The following is a 14563-nucleotide window of genomic DNA, read 5'->3' as shown; positions in this document are numbered from 1 at the left end:
CTGACTAGTCAACGTATGGTATTAAATACGAATAAGTGGGAGAGAGTGAACTGCCAAACAATGTATTGTAATGAAAGAGACTTTTGTGGTAGAATGAATGGAAAATGTTAGCCTTTCTAAATTTAGACGATTCCCGATACATTTTATATGTTAAAAAAATGTCTTTATGGAATACAAAGATCTACGAGTTTTATTATTATTATAGATAGATAGAAAACATTATACGTTTGTGTCCGACCTGTTTATCGTTAAAATCTGCGATAGGTTCTATTATAATCATCATTGTAAGCAAACATTTTAATCTCATCATTTCAAGCCATGTTTTTGTATTCATTTTAATTCAAATATTTGTGAAGGGGTTGATGAGTTCACACGTGAGTGATATCGCGGTTTTTCTACGAGTTTGTTTGCGATGGTTATTGAAATGCATGAAATAATCTCATCTTGAGCGTTTGGGGGGGGGGGGGGGTGGGGGGGGGGGGGGGTGGGGGGGGGGGGGGGTGGGGGGGGGGGGGGGTGGGGGGGGGGGGGGGTGGGGGGGGGGGGGGGTGGAGTTTTGGTAAATATATTAGGCAATTAATCCCAGAGTCGTGCTTTATATAGAAATTTCCCCCTAATTGCAGTCCATCTAAATAAAATATTTTGTGATGCATCCATCCAATAATGTGGTAATCCATAATCAACAAAATAAACACTAGTACTTTACATCATTGTATTAGCAAAGTCGAAATTTGATTATCGATAAGTATACTTAGTGTACGTGGCATTATACTACGTGTTTATATGTATGCAGTTGTACCTTCTATGAAGTTATGAATCATTACAGCACTAAATATTTAAGACCATACAGGGGGCCTACTAAGTAAACTATATTTTTTAACTTGTTTTACTTAACGGCGTTCTACCTTCAACTTTACATCCAATTTTATTTTTGTTTTCGCATCATTAAGTGTTGTGCTACTTGAAATGTGGTGCAGCCTTCAGAAACTGTACAGTACAGCCATTGAATAAATTTAGTTATTTTGTTAAATCTAATTTTACTTTTTAGTTTCTTAATGTTATTCCTAACAATTTTACACTTTTGAAAACGTTTTATTTTTATTATTTTAAAATTTAAATTATTTTATTTTTTAGTGTCTACATTTTTAACATGTGCTATAATTAGGAATCTAGTTTAAAATGTTCAGGGACTAGCAACTGATTTTTAATGAGACTGCAATGTTATTTTGCCGGACAACGTGTAAATTCCACGAGTCTAATTAATTTAATCAAGGTAATACACCTTGACCTATTCCGTAATGTGTTCCATTCCTTATTAAACAAATTTTCTAATGGACCGTTACCAAAAGCTCGGGCACAAAAATAGAATGAAAAACTTTCCTTGCGGAATCAAAGGACTTCGGTCATTTTAAGGAATTGCAATCTATGGTTTCCCGTTGCTCGACTAAATATGTTCCATATATACGACTAAATAATATTTTTTTCAACTTTGTTGTGTTAAAACTTGCTCTATGAAATAAACCATCTGGGTTCTTCACAAAAGGCCTTCCCAAAGGAGGCGTTATCTCGAACAGTACAATATGAAATGCAAAACATTCTCTTACAATGTCGAAGGCTGCAATTCTAATGTTATAGATTAAAATACATGCACTCAATTACTCGCTGCTGAAGGATGGATCTCAATTTGCCTCCAACAGGGACATTAATCGGTACGCTTATCCCAAACAGCGAAGCGAAGTGTTTCTTGATAACGGTGATTGTAATTGTTAGTAAACCTATTTAGTTTCTTTGTTCCTTATCATGCTTCAAAGGCAACCTAGAGGAACTTCTTATGTAAATATGAAATTCCCTTTTTCTCTTAATATCTCCGAGGGTGAGTTACGTCTATTTCGAAAATTCCCGAATGGAATTTTGCAAATTTCAGCGTGCATTTTCTTTGTAGATGGAGTGATTAAAGAACTGACTTGCGTTTCTACGGTTTGTCTGCTTATACCGCAATTAAACTCAAACGAGTTGACAATTAATTTTTACAATATTCGTCATGCAATTTTATTATAAAGAAGGTGACTGAGGTTCTTTGTTGTTCTTTGTTTTCTATGGTATGTCTGTTTGCACCACAGTTAGATCCAAACTATATGACAAATCATTGCAATGGTCATCGTGCAGTTTTCATTGGAGACAAGATTGTTGAGAGCCTGATTTGTGTTTCTATGGTATGTCTGCTGGTACCACAGTTAGACCCAAACTAGTTGACAAATCATTGCAATGGCCATCGTGCAGTTTCATTGGAGACGAGATGGTTGAGGGCCTGATTTGTGTTTCTATGGTATGTCTGCTGGTACCACAGTTAGATCCAAACTAGTTGACAAATCATTGCAATGGTCATCGTGCAGTTTCATTGGAGACAAGATGATTGAGAGCCTGATTTGTGTTTCTATGGTATGTCTGCTGGTACCACAGTTATATCCAAACTAGTTGACAAAATCATTCCAATGATCATCGTGCATTTTCATCAGAAACAAGATGATTGAGGGCCTGATTTGTGTTTCTATGGTATGTCTGCTTGTACCACAATTAGACCCAAACTAGTTGACAAATCATTGCAATGATTATCGTGCAGTTTCATCAGAAACAAGATGATTGAGGGCCTGATTTGTGTTTCTATGGTATGTCTGCTTGTACCACAATTAGACCCAAACTAGTTGACAAATCATTGCAATGATTATCGTGCAGTTTTCATCAGAAACAAGATGATTGAGGGCCTGATTTGTATTTCTATGGTATGTCTGCTTATACCACAATTAGACCCAAACTAGTAGACAAATCATTGCAATGATTATCGTGCAGTATCATCAGAAACAAGATGATTGAGGGCCTGATGTGTGTTTCTATTGTATGTCTGCTTATACCACAATTAGACCCAAACTAGTTGACAAATCATTGCAATGATTATCGTGCAGTTTCATCAGAAACAAGATGATTTAGGGCCTGATTTGTATTTCTATGGTATGTCTGCTTATACCACAATTAGACCCAAACTAGTAGACAACTCATTGCAATGATTATCGTGCAGTATCATCAGAAACAAGATGATTGAGGGCCTGATTTGTGTTCCTACGCCACGTCTGCTTGTACCACAGTTAGGATTTGACGATCAGGTAGATTTGTACGATGTTTGGCTTGCATTTCCTTTGTGGATAGGGTGACAAGGTGCTGATGTTTGTTTCTATTGTCTCACCTTGTACGGACAGGCGTTTACGATACTCGGTCTTAATATCCCTTGGGGAATCGATGTTCGTTCACATGACGTGTGTGTCTGTTTTCTACCTCCTATCTGTCTGTTACAGAAGTGCATCAAATATGTATTGGCATAATATTAAGATTTTTGACATGAACATTTTTTCTGTTAATGGACTCATATTTTTAATGGTTTTCTAATTAAGACATTTCACGTATAACCATTAGGAGGCCAACTTTAATCTTGCCGAAATGCTTTCATCGTTGTCGTTATGCTTAAAGTTGTATGTAGCCTACAAGGCAACCCAATACAGCATATTTTATATGACAAAATGACGCATCTCAGAGTAGATTTTAAGGGCACCCATAACAGTTATCGGAGATAAAAATATCTCAACCAAATAAATTCGTTATCATGATATATCATTTACATTTATAAATAGTTGTACTAGTAATAAAATGGAACCCACAAAGTACCCTTTTGGGTACTTTCTGAATGTATTTAAATGAATTTAGTGTTTTAGTGCTGCAATAGAGAACAACGTTCCGCTTGGTTTTTAACTTTATTTTCAGTACGAATGGGGATCAGTCAGATAGGCCTAAGTTTACAATGTAAACGCCGGGGCCACTAGTAAGAACGCACGCTTTCCTCGTTAGTTAATAAGAGGTTATGTAATCTTGGTTATCATTAAACGTCCAATGTCTTGTCTGATTTATATCCATAATTTTATTTATCGATAACTCAATGTTCGAAGTCTAAAGGAAAACCAATCCAGTCTGCCAGATACAGTTACAATGAGGACGGGGACTGGATGCTGCGGGCGGCACGGTGGGGGTGGCGGGGGCGGCGCGGCGGCGGCGTCTGTGCGCCCTGGTCGATACAGGGGTTGATGCCCGCGCCCGACCACGTGTGTACGCATGTCCCGTCCTACCGCACCCGCTGAACACTGATAAATATTTCAACTGCTCTTTTTTAAATCACAATATCTGCATAATGTACAAGTTTAGATATCAAACTCGCGTAGGCTACATGCAGCGCAACGACCTAATTAAAGTAACTCCTAATAAAATATATGTTTAGGCCTATAAATTGAAACAAATACAATGGAAAAACCTTCATAAATCGTACATCCAAAATTAAATTTAACCCTCCAACTGGCAGTCATTTTTTCCTGTAGTGGCGGCATGTTTTCGAGCCTCGTGCAAGGGTTTTTAAAAAAATTTATTAAAAATATAAATTAAAAAGTAATATATATAGAAGTATATATTTTTGTGTTCAGAATTAAACATATAATAATATTAGTATTTAAATTTGGCCTTAAAAAAAAATTTTTACTAAAATTTTTTTTCCATTAAATTCAAAATTTACATTTTTTTTTTAATTTGGGGGGACCATACCTAGCAAACCAAGTTATAGTAAGAAAACTATAAAAGTGAGAGTACCATTGTGTGTCAAATTTATTCTAGTTTCAGAAACACATAAGCATTATACAAATTTATGAAACTATAATAACACTATATAACAAAAAGCAGCGATGCGCATAAATTGTGAAAATAGGGTGTATATGTAAGAGTTTGCTAATAAAAGTTTTACTAATACAGTTTTACTTCAATACATGTTATATTGCATATTTTATTACTCAGAATGAAGTAAACTATACAGCAGTAGTAAAATAAATTCCATAACTTTTTTTTGAAGAGTCGAAAAAAGTTTCATTTTGTCATTACTCAAAAACTTTTGCGAAAAATTTTCGAGAAATTTATTTATTCTAAAATAAATTTATTTGCACTACTGCAATATTTAACAAATCACCACACACTAAACTCAACACTAAAACACAAATAAACCTACTAAAACTTACTAATAAACACGACTCGTCACATCAACAACTCAGACGGCATCGACAACATGGCGGTCACATCTTTTACGTTCCAAACTACGAACTTGGTACGTTGCAACTACAATACAAAGAGGAATAAAACTATAGTATTCCTTATGCTTTTTATCCCCGAATCCAATGGTGCATGAATCGAATCGATACGTTGCCGGAATATACTGTTATGAGAGATTATGCAAGGGAATGTTTGTTTATCAAAATTTTGACGAACAACAATACGCTAAGGGTTATGTTTATCAAAATTTTGATAAACAACAGTTGGAGGGTTAAGCAATGGATGGCATACAACAGTTTGTAATATTTAACTTGTGCTTATGCAAATGTTTTGTTCCTGCAAATAAAGTATTTAAATTTGACACGTACGTTGTATGTGACTGAATACTCCATTGGATGGTAGGTTCTTCTAGTGAACTGGATGTAACGAAAACTGTTTCGAGTTCATTCCAATATCAGCCTATAATAATATAATATGTGTTGAAAATTGGAAGGAAAGGCAGGCAGGGATGATTTATTTGCAGATTGTCATTTGAAACCTACTGGCCTCGATAACCTGTATGATAGATCATTTACAATCTTCGATATTATTATTATCGTGTGCAGTCATCATTATAAAATAAAGAACACAACTATTCAGAATTAATAGAATTTTCATAGGTTTTTTTTTTAAAAGAAAATAGATATTTCGGAATTTGTATGTGTCATTCGTGTTAAAATGGGGAAATTCGTCAATGACTTGAGGTAGAATAATCGTAATTTTGATTTCTAAAGGATTGGCTAGTAACTAGCCTATTTAATACAACGAATACAATCTAACTTGCCATGTAGACTACCATTTGTGATCAGTTTAACACGGCTAATTCAGTTGTCCTGGTGTTTCCCAGCTGACACGGGGGCGGCACGACGCGACCTTTCGATCAGTTTGAGACACAAATGGTTCGGATCTCATACGAATACGCGTATGTTCGTTTACCTGGTCACTGAGCTAGTAATGTTTCATCCTCCATATGCCCATTCGAATTAAATCCTTAGATAGGCCTACTACTAGTATTACACAGGTATTCCATTCTTATTTTATTCTGCTCAGTTACCTGATCAAAGATTAGGACCCCTACACTTTTCAAAATGTTATAAAATCTCATTGGCGTCAACATATACCACGGGTTTTACAAGTATTTTGTATTATATTGATGTTGAGAGAATTATATTATATTATATTATTATATATGAGATTATATTGATGAGAGAACAGTATTGTACAGTGATCATGTTTAAATAAATTTAAAAGTTCCTTTTAATAATCTTCAATCGTGATGTAAAAAATATTAGTTCTCGTTATTTATTTTCAAATTGTATACATTGGCATACAACAAGAAATGCCAGATATTTAGCCGAATTTCGCTTTTTAAAAATGTCAGACTTCAAAACTAAAACGGATTAGGATGGCGTGTTGTAATTGCTTGAGGTTATTTGTTTTATTTGGATCTAACTTAATCCTAAAACCAATTATATTCTTTACTATTAAGATATCGGACATTAATCTCTTAATCTAAACTTGTAATCTAACGGCCGAGAGCCAGTTTGCATTCTATAAGCACACAACCTGGTTTTCCTTGAATCCATACAAATTCTCCTTAGACAGAAATTGATCGCCAGCCGCGGTAGTTTTGATGGAGATCAAAATTGGATGGTAACGAAAGAGTCAAACATACGAAACGACCGTCACACGCACAAACCATAGTTACAAAACTGCCAGACAACTACATGTAGATAAAGAGACTGACAGTCGCCGCTGTAAGGGTCTGTATATACTGATGCTAAATTAAATAATGCACGCGTCTAAAATGTGTCAAGTGAAGGAAAATATTACATCAAAAAAATGTTCATTTCATATTTGTAACCCTTATGATACTTTCCTTCACGACCTTCACAAAAACTTAGCGTGGTTGACGATCTATTTCCTTCTTAGGAAAAATTGTTTTATTAAATCGAGAAAACCCCAGGCTGTGTGCGTATACGGTGCAAATTAGTTTTCGGCTCCTGCACTTAATATTCTTGATAGCATCAAAGGAACCAAATGAAAAATAGCCCCAACAACTAAAACACGCTAGTAAACATTCCTAATTTGTTGTAATCGAATAACAGATAAATTGACAATTTTATTGTCTCTGTCTTAGTAAAAATACACCCTATTTTAATGTATGTAGCCCACATTTTATTACACAAGATCAGCGAACATAAAACTTCTCTACCGCTTTTCAATCACTTCTGACTAATGAAGTATCAAAAGTTGTAAACGAGCTAGCAAGCCTACAATTAAACACCTGTGAGTCCTCTCCTACTAACTTCGGATGATTCGCACAATCAAAATGAATTTGATGTATGATTTGTTTGTTGTCAGGTCGTATCAAAATCATCACTTCATCTAATTGGTCGTTGAGACACTTAAATTTGCCATACGGCCCTTGTAAAATCCTTGTAAGGTTGGAATGGTTGCGCTTGGTTACATAAACCCCTCTTGAACAAACCCTTTGCATATATGTTTGTCCTCCAATAGAATTCCCAGTATACTGATTATGCAGTTCTTTGACAGCACTGCTGATAGCATAATTCACAAATAGTTCATTGGCTTGCTGCCATGAACAAATCCGACCTCTCCTAACTTACCATCCCTACCGATTTTCTAACTCCTCAGATTTAAAACTTTGTAGTAGAGTTGTGACCTTCAAAATGCTGTTTGTTTCAAGTATATGTTAATCAAAATCAAAGATGGAGCATTCTGTTATGTATTAAATATTCTACAAAATGTGGCTTTTCGTAGTGATAACAGTATTTTAAAATAAAACCTTTGACTTATTCTATTTTTGTATGTACTATATGTTACATGAGTACCAGTGTTCACTCAAATAAAGGCATGTACTTTTTCTTCAGTGCAAGGTTATGAAGAACAAATAACTCAGAAATAAGTCTTATCCAGGGAAGTATAAGAAGCTAAACATAAATGAAATTTTGAAACAACTATACTGAAAAGTAATGAGTTTAAATCACAGGATTTAATTGTAGTTTTAATAGTAGTAGTTCTAAAATTGTCAATGTCATGTATAGTTTCGATTGTAAATAATATAAGCTATATAATGTACTAAAAGGTCTCATGATACACAAAATACATGTTTAGATATAAAATATGTATTAAATTTTGTTGATTTAATTTTAACATACAGTTACTATTGGAACCCCAATAATTAATTGAATTACTAACCTAATAATTTATTGCCCTCTTGTAGGTTTATTCAGTAGTAGATAAATGTTCATTACTGTAAGAAAATTCCCCTGAAACTAAATAACATCTTAATATACACAAGTTAAGTTTTTGTCATTGCTTTTGGTGCATAAGCTTAAATGTATTGTAGTAGACAATTTATTGTTAATCGATGTTGAGGGGAATCCATAATAAGGCTTTTTTAAAGTTTAAGGCTAGTTTAAATCAATAAATGAAAAAGAATATATCAATTAAATATGTTTTCCAGCTATTATGATATTTATCTTAGAGAATTGAATGTAATAATTATTGTAAGAACAACAATAGTGTTGAAAGAATAACAACGTGGAGTTCTTTCACAACAGTGTCATGTATTACTTGGTGCAGGAAGACAATGTGAGGAATAAGAATGTATGATCTCAGGGCTACTGAAGACTGTGTCTCAGTTCCGATAGAGATCCGATCTTATATATAAAAATTAATTGCAAAATATTTTGCTAAGCGCTAGTCTCGAGAACGGCTGGACCGATTCAGTTAATTATTTTTGTAAGATATTCTTTGAGATCCGAGGAAGGTTTGTATGAAGAGAAAGATTAGAATAATTTCCTGGAATATTTTGGAATTTTGAAAAATGGTAGCATTTATGTTTCATAATCCAAATTTAACTGACACAAAACAGCTGTAGACACACTCAACTGGAGTGTGACAAGTTCATTGACACTTCTGTTTATAAAAGGTGATTTTTTTTATTGATGCGGTTTTTAAAACTAAATAAAAAAATGAAAAACAACCTGCATTGACATAAAAATGCATTTATTTGAACTACAGTGTCATGACATTAACGTTTAAAAATTATTTCTGGCATATGGGCTCCATTTCGTTCGCGTAGAAAGCCCAATCGAGAAGTCCAATTTTCGAATACTCTTTCCAGCAGCTGTGGTTGAATTCCGCCAATAACTCGACGAATGTTAGCTTCCAAGTCATTTAAAGTTTGTGGCTTGTCAGCGTATACTTGAGACTTAACATATCCCCACAGAAAGTAGTCTGTTGGCGTGATATCACACGACCGTGGGGGCCAGTTGACACTACCTCTAAATGAGATGATACGTTCACCAAATGTTTCTGCCAAGAGGCCAATTGTGTCGTTTGCCGTGTGGCACGTCGCGCCGTCTTGTTGGAACCAGACATTTTCTAAATCCACTTCAAGTTCGTTCAGCTGAGGAAAGAAAAAGTCCCGTAACATTGCCCGATAGCGTTGACCATTTACCGTAACAGTCTGGCCAGCATTGTCTTTAAAAAAATAAGGGCCAATAACACCACCTGCCCAAATGGCGCACCAAACGGTAAGTTTTTGTGAATGAAGGGGCATACCAACAAATTCTTTTGGGTTTTCATCACTCCAAATCCGACAATTCTGTTTGTTGACAAAGCCGCATAACCAGAAATGAGCCTCATCACTGAAAAAAATCTTGCCTGCGAAAGCTGGGTCACGTGTTATCTTATGTTGAGCCCATTCAACGAAATCAAGACGCTTGCGATAGTCTAATCGTTTCAGTTCTTGCACCAACTGAATCTTGTATGGATATAGGCGTAGATCCTTCCGTAAAATATTCCATAGAGTTGAGTAGCAGATCGCTAATTGCTGCGCACGATGACCAATCGACACACTTGGATCCTCTTCAACACTATGAGCAACAGCATCAACAGCCTCTTCGGTCCTTACTGTGCGGCGTCTCTGCCGATGCTTGTCAACAAGAGTGTGGGTATTACGAAAACAATTAACCAAAGCTCGAATACCTGACTCTGATGGACGATTATGAGGTCCGTAAATCGGACGAAGAGCTCGGTAAGTTGCCCGAACTGAACTGCGGTTTTCAAAATAAATTTGCACTATTCGCAAACGCTCTTCTTTTGTAAGTCTGTTCATGGTTACTATACAATAATACACACTAGACAATACAAATATCGAAATGACATAAGATAATAAACAAAGATCAGCTGTTTTATTCAAATTTAATTGTTGTGTTTAATAGTGGTGCCAACTTAAAAACCACACCAATAAAAAAATCACCCTTTATTTAAATTGTGTCCAATATTATTTGCACAGTGTTTCATTAGTAGTGTAATGCAGATATAAAAAAAAACTAACTTCTAAATTTTACTCCAGATTGCATCAGTGACGAATTTAATACATTTAACTAATACATAGTAAATACTATTTGAACACTTGTACAAAAACAACCTTAATGAACACAGCTGTGAAAGAAGTAGTTTACTCAGTCCTACATAATATGTATATATTGTTTCTCCATTGGGACAACAAGGCAAACTCTACTATGGTACTGGAAATACCGTAGACCGCAAGTATATGGCAAGGTCTAAAAGGAAACGCTTTAGATTACTGACCGAAGTAGGTTTAAAAAGACCTATGTATTTTTATTTTGTTGATCAGGGTAACAAGGCAGAATCAGCTGTAACATTAGAAAACAGTGGCGTAATACATACCCCCGCAACCCCCGCAATGCGGGGGGCGCGGCGTTGTCAAGGGGCGCCACACGAAGGAATGAAAAAAAATAAAAAAAATTATACCGATTTTACCAAATTTCTTAAGGTTGAATATCACTATTTTCATTGTAATTCCTTATAATTTTTTTTTGTATAAATGAGCTAGCGAGGAATATCGTAGGCCTATTATCATTTCTTGTTTTAGTTAAACGCCTTCAAAACTAAAGCAGGCAAACTATTTGCTGAACCGCCACGGAAGTGTATTTTAAGGCGCTTTAGGACCGTGTGTGAGCGTGGGGGTGTGCGTGCGTGTACTGCCTTGTTTCATGTTGCGACTTGAATACTCCCCTCCCTCCCTCCACACTACCAAGTACCAATTATTGTTAGGTAGTTCCTTCACAGTATACTGGTGGTTCCTTGTCACTCAGTCATATATTCATTACTCGTTACGTTTACTGCATTTTCGAAAGTTGTGATTTATTCAGTAGCCTACAAACTGTGGTGGCGGTGAAAAGTGTTTGCAAACTACACCTCTTACAGGAAACTTGATATTATGGGACGATGTACTATAGAAACTAAATCAATAATTAAACAAAAATGTCTAAAAAACCTAGTGGTGCAGAATACCGAAAGCGGAAGAAGGAGGAGGAAGAAAAAGCAAAAAAACACAAAAAAAATTGATCTATTTTTTTAAATCTGACATATCTCTTAGTAAAAACAATGGACAGTGTAAGGAAACAAATAACTTCCGGTTTAATTTGTGAGTGTAGTGAAATTAAGTTCTGACCTACCTACCATCGAGACAGAAAATGGAACATCTACTCAGACCCCACCTGAATTCACAAATAACGAAACCAGACGTGAGTCTAGACGTTAAGATAAATAATGATAGCTGTAGCTGTACCGTAGACATTGATAAAAACTGGGTTTTGCATATTGGATACTAATGAAATCAGTCAACAACGTGGTGTTTTTAAAACTGACATTGGGCTCTACACTAATGACGGAGTATCCCTCTTAAATAGAAGAAGATAAAACTTTCATTTTGAATTCTGAAACCATGTAGGCCCACACAGGGCCTTTTCCTAAAGACTCGACAAACAATAGATCTTTTAGCAGTGATTTTTTTATTACAAAATTGCCAAAACGGGCCAAAAACTAGAACGGTTTTGGCTTTGTTATTCACCTTTATTAAATGGCGTATACTGTGAACCTTGTTGGTTGTTTCGCTGACAGAACTGACCCTAAATTTAAAGATGCTTGGTGTAAAGGTCTAATAAATGAATTGGCAAGGTTTAAGCAAAAAAATTAAAGAACATGAAACATCTCGTATACACTTAAATTCATGTTTAGCATATTAGTACCGTAAAAAATAGCCAAGATGCAAAATCACTTATTCAAAAGTATGAATAACCTGAGGTATTGTGAGATTCTCAAAAGACTTTTAGATGTAGTAATAACTATGGCTACTTGTAACTTAGCGTTCAGAGGGCATCGGAATGAAAATATTGAAACAGTGGACACTACTTCTGGAAACTTTTTGAATATTATAGATTTGTTGTCACGATACGATCCTCTTCTAAAAAGTCACTTAGAAAACGATCAAAGCAAAGTTAAGTATTTGTCTCCCAAAATCCAAAATGAAATGATCATGTTTGCGTCACAGCATGTTCTGGATGAAGTTGTAAGTGAAATCCAAGCAGCTCCTTTCTTCTCTCTGGTATTAGACACCACTCAAAGACGTCTCAAAAACTGATCAACTATCGATAGTAATACGACATGTGGCAGTCCAAAACTACGAAAAACTTGAAATTAAAGAATCATTCTTAGGGTTCATAGCTCTTACAGGCCAAAATTCGGAAAAAAAAATTACTAACGAGGTTTGTAATTTTTTGGAAGAAGAAAACAACATTAAAATTGAAAAGTGTAGAGGCCAGGGTTATGACGGGGCAGCCCGTAATGAGTGGAAACTATTCTGGAATCCAATCTAGAATAAAGCAAAAGTCGCCAAATGCAGAGTACGTGCATTGTGCCTCGCATAATTTAAATTTGGTACTCAATGACTCAGTTACTGACATAACAGAAATGATTTTATTTTACGATTTTGGTCAATCAAATTTACGTGTTTTTCGGCGAAAGCCTGCCAAGATGGCAAGCTCTTGAGAGAGAAATCTATGGAGCAAAGGGGGTCTATACTTAGCAAGACACTCAAAAGATTGTGTCCGACCCGTTGGTCATCTAGGTACGATTGTTTACTGGCCATAAAGTGTAACTTTGTTTCTGTCTTAAGCTGTTTGACGAATATTATTCTGACTTCTAAAAAGAAGAAAAGAGGTTTTAGAGGCAACTGGACTCAAAAAACAAATGACGTGTTTTCAATTTGTATTGATGCTTACTTTCCAAAGTAAGGTTTAGAGAGAATTAATATTACATCTAAAACACTACAAAAAGAGGATGTATCAATTGACGAAGCTACAGCCCTTCTTGGAAAGAGTATGACTGAACTAAAGAGAGCAAGAAATGAGTTTGAAGGTGTTGTTAAAGAAGCTGAAACGCTAGCCAGGGGATGGAATATTGAGTCTTCTCTGCCGACTAAACGATGTAAAAAAGTAAAAAACTTTTTTGACGAACTGACCAACGATGTTGAATTTTTCTATCCATTGCAAGAATTCAAAGTAAAAGTATTTTACAGGAGCTTGGATATAGTTATTGCTCAAATCTCCAGACGTTTTGAGAGCAATGGTCAGGATTAACGATCAGTTCATCTTTTTAACTCCAAAGTACCTCACAGAGAAAAGTGATGATGAACTAATTTTTTTCAGCACGGAAGTTTTGTGAGAAGTACTGAGGAAGATGTTTCACACGGGTTGGAGACACAAATAGTGTGTTTCAGAAACATTGTTTCGGATGAAATAAAAACAAGAGGATTGAAAAAAGTTAAGGATTTAGCCTCATATTTAATGATAGAAAACGTGACTTTGTCAAGCAGCCTTCCTGATGTCTGCACAGCGATGATGATGTTCTTGACTCTCCCAGTTACGTCAGCGTCAGCGGAAAGGTTCGTAATCACCAAAATATCATAAAAACCCGTACTAACTAAAATTAATTTTTGTGTTAAGAAGAGTTATTATACCCTTTAATTATATACTTGTATTATAACCTGAAAATGGCATATATGTTAACAACATAGTTTTTTAATCTTATATAAATTTTCAGGTCATTTTCTAAACTCAAGCTCATAAAGAATTATTTGAGAAACACTATGACCAATACCAGGCTGAGCGCTTTGGGAGTCTTGAGCATAGGAACATGAACGGGCTCGTAGGATCAACTTGAAGATGTTAGCTGAAAAATATTTCAGTTTTAAGAAGAGGAGAGGGGTTTAAATAAATGGAAATAATTAACATGTCTACAATTTTTTTCTATTTTTTATTTTAATGTTTGAGATAGTTTCATTAATAAATAATTATGATGAATAATTCATTTTAAAGTTTTCTTTTCCTTTTTGATCTTTTTACAAAATGTATAAAAATAAACATTGCACAGCACGGGACTATCAACTATTTACACAAATTTAAAGCCACTCTTATAAAGTAAAGGTTTGTTTTCTATTACAATTTTACCGTAAGTAGAGTGAACATCATGAGAATAAAGGTAGACCAGGGGA

The 14563-nt window shown here is 35.2% G+C and overlaps 1 protein-coding gene across 1 annotated transcript in view; it reads left to right on the top strand.

Moving 5' to 3' along the window:
* LOC124363578 (kelch-like protein 17) overlaps positions 1-14563 on the top strand; it is a 37845-nt gene that overhangs the window by 12829 nt on the left and 10453 nt on the right.

This window comes from Homalodisca vitripennis, chromosome 5 (assembly GCF_021130785.1).
Source record: "Homalodisca vitripennis isolate AUS2020 chromosome 5, UT_GWSS_2.1, whole genome shotgun sequence".
NCBI lineage: Eukaryota > Metazoa > Arthropoda > Insecta > Hemiptera > Cicadellidae > Homalodisca > Homalodisca vitripennis.
Note: the sequence above shows the minus strand (reverse complement) of the source record. Positions and strands in the feature narration are given on the sequence as shown.